Below are 2618 nucleotides of genomic sequence, written 5' to 3' on the forward strand. Positions count from 1 at the left end.
ATCAGCCTCTGTTCACAATTGCCTAGAAATTTCACAAAAAAAATCAATTTGAAATGCCTCTGCATATAACAAATATTAGAAAAAAGAGTAATTAAAAGAATGAAAAATCAATAGAATTTCCAATTTTTGCCTCAAAAATGAATAGTATAAAAAATAAGAAAGGTTACTTGGGTTCAATAAGATGTTTTTTAAACCTCAATCATTTACCTTCCTCAAAGAAAACATTGTATGTATATATATTCTTCACACAAGACTATATCAAATATGAATTGCCCCCTTTTCTCTTTTGGTATCACATTGATATAGTGAAAAAAAATTAAGAAAAAGATGCTGATTAAGGAAAGGAAAATATATTGACTAATGCATACCAAAAATATAAGAAATAAAGAATGGTCATATATTGGGAATGAGAATCAGTTTCTCATTACTATTATTTTTAAATCTGAAAAAAGTTTTCCCCATCAAAAATGTAAAGTCCTGTTAGGAAATAAAGAGGAACTGAAAACACTGAAATTTGGCATTTCATCTGTCAGAGGAAAATACTGAAAATGGATCCAAATTTTCCAGAGACATTACAACAACTTTTGAGTATTGCTTATCAGTGAAAAAGCCCCTTATGTCAGTTTTTTTAATATGCATAATTTAAAGGGTTAAAGTAGAAGCAATTTTATATTGCAGCCAACCCAAAGACTAGTTAAGCATAAAGAAAGTATGTATATCATTTGTACAATTTATCTTGAGCCATTTCTATTATGTTAATTACAGTAAAGACATAATTCCTATAAAACACATCCCACTAACTTACTAGACATAAGGCATCCAAAAATCTAGTCAGAAAACACAATCTTACATTCACTTTTTTTTAACAGCCACACAAAAATATCAGAATTACACCTTAGATCACTAGAGTTAAAAACAGATTAACAGGAGAAATTATATAAATCACTCTATATAATTCAAAGACATCCACTGCTGTAAATGTCATGCATAAAGAAAGAAAGAAAATATTAACTCTGTAAAATAACAGCCAGCAATACATAATGGAAATTATAATAAAGAAAATCATGCAATGAAAAAGAACTAGTATGATGCTTAAAAAATATATTTGATTATCCCATGGAGTGTGAGACACAGACTGGGAAGTGTCAGAGTGCATTCAACTGCTCAGGCGTTGCCAAGTTCTTTTTCGCTTTATAGACGATGCCCTCAATTTTTATTTTTATGTTTATGCTTAAAAAATTATGTTTCGTGGTGATAACTGTACTATGGTCAGGTTAAAAAAGGAATTATGCACTCCATGGGTTAATATAATGTAAATCTACAACTGGGTGCATAACATCTCACAAGATCATCTTACCCTCTTGTGTGTCTATGGCAGAAAGAGTAGATGTGGTTAAGAAGAGAGAATAAATACCTTCATAGAATACCCTGATACTATCCATACCAACAATACCTCAAAAGGACTAAAGATTACTTCCTAAGCTCAGTATTTATCACTAGAGATACTCTTTTTAATAATTTTCTCAACATTTTCTAATGATACAGAAGATAACATGAACAACATTCAGTTTAGCACAAAACAGAACTCCTTTTGCTATCCTTTTTTATACCCATTTTTTAAAGATAATTGTAATCTAGTCAATAACTGCCAGTTAGAATATTAACAATGGGGTGAATGTTTAATATTCTTAAAAGACAAGTATATGATGAGATAGATACAGTAACAATCAATTAATTTAAATAGAAATGTTCTCTAAAGGAGATACATTCCTTCAAAGAATTAATTGTCAAGTTTTACTTGGCATCAAGAAAAGACGTTATCTACTCAGAGCATTCATTAACTCAAATTTCTCTCATATGTTTCACTAAGGAGTATTGTTTCACGATGGCCTGTAAAAGTATCTCTTATGAGTTACATTTACAGAATGATAAAAACACAGATTATTAGCCTCATTTTTTAAAGACAAAAATAAAAAATCAGATGGGGTGCATCCCTACTTCCCTTAACATTGCTTTAGAGTTTACTTATCCTCCTGCTACAAACATATGATGCAATACAATTCAACCAGTTTTACATATTTCAACAGATAAAATGTTAAGAGAAAAGTGAAGGAGGATTTCAGAAACAACAAACAACCTGTCCAATACACTGATCATGAAACATGTTACCTTCTAACTATTGTGTGAATTTCATTATAGAAATGTTCCAGGCATAACTAAATAGTCAAACAAATGAATTCTACCCGACTATATACAAGTACACATACATTTCCCATTGGCAACCACTGTATGTCATGAGAATTTCAGTGTTTCCACCTAGCAGCCATGCTACACCATACACCATAACCTTGTACAATGGTTATCTGGGGCTATAGGAATATACAAATAGCATGAAAAAATTAATAAATTGTGAGAAAATACATATTAATAGGCCTCTGCATTTATGCAAATAAATGTTCAAATTGTACCTGTCATTACATGAATTAAAATCAAACTTAAGATTTTGCTTTCATATACACTCCGCCCTCTGCTATTACACATTCTGGTATTGTGCTACCATGAACACTTCAGAAGTTAAGAACTCTCTACTAATATGGACATAAGTTCAATTTCACTGA

At 30.6% G+C, this 2618-nt stretch overlaps 1 protein-coding gene across 1 annotated transcript in view; it reads right to left on the reverse strand.

Moving 5' to 3' along the window:
* LOC119586318 (inositol 1,4,5-trisphosphate receptor-like) overlaps positions 1-2618 on the reverse strand; it is a gene marked incomplete at its 5' end in the record, with an annotated part of 125834 nt that overhangs the window by 71260 nt on the left and 51956 nt on the right.

Source organism: Penaeus monodon, chromosome 21 (genome assembly GCF_015228065.2).
Source record: "Penaeus monodon isolate SGIC_2016 chromosome 21, NSTDA_Pmon_1, whole genome shotgun sequence".
Taxonomy (NCBI): domain Eukaryota; kingdom Metazoa; phylum Arthropoda; class Malacostraca; order Decapoda; family Penaeidae; genus Penaeus; species Penaeus monodon.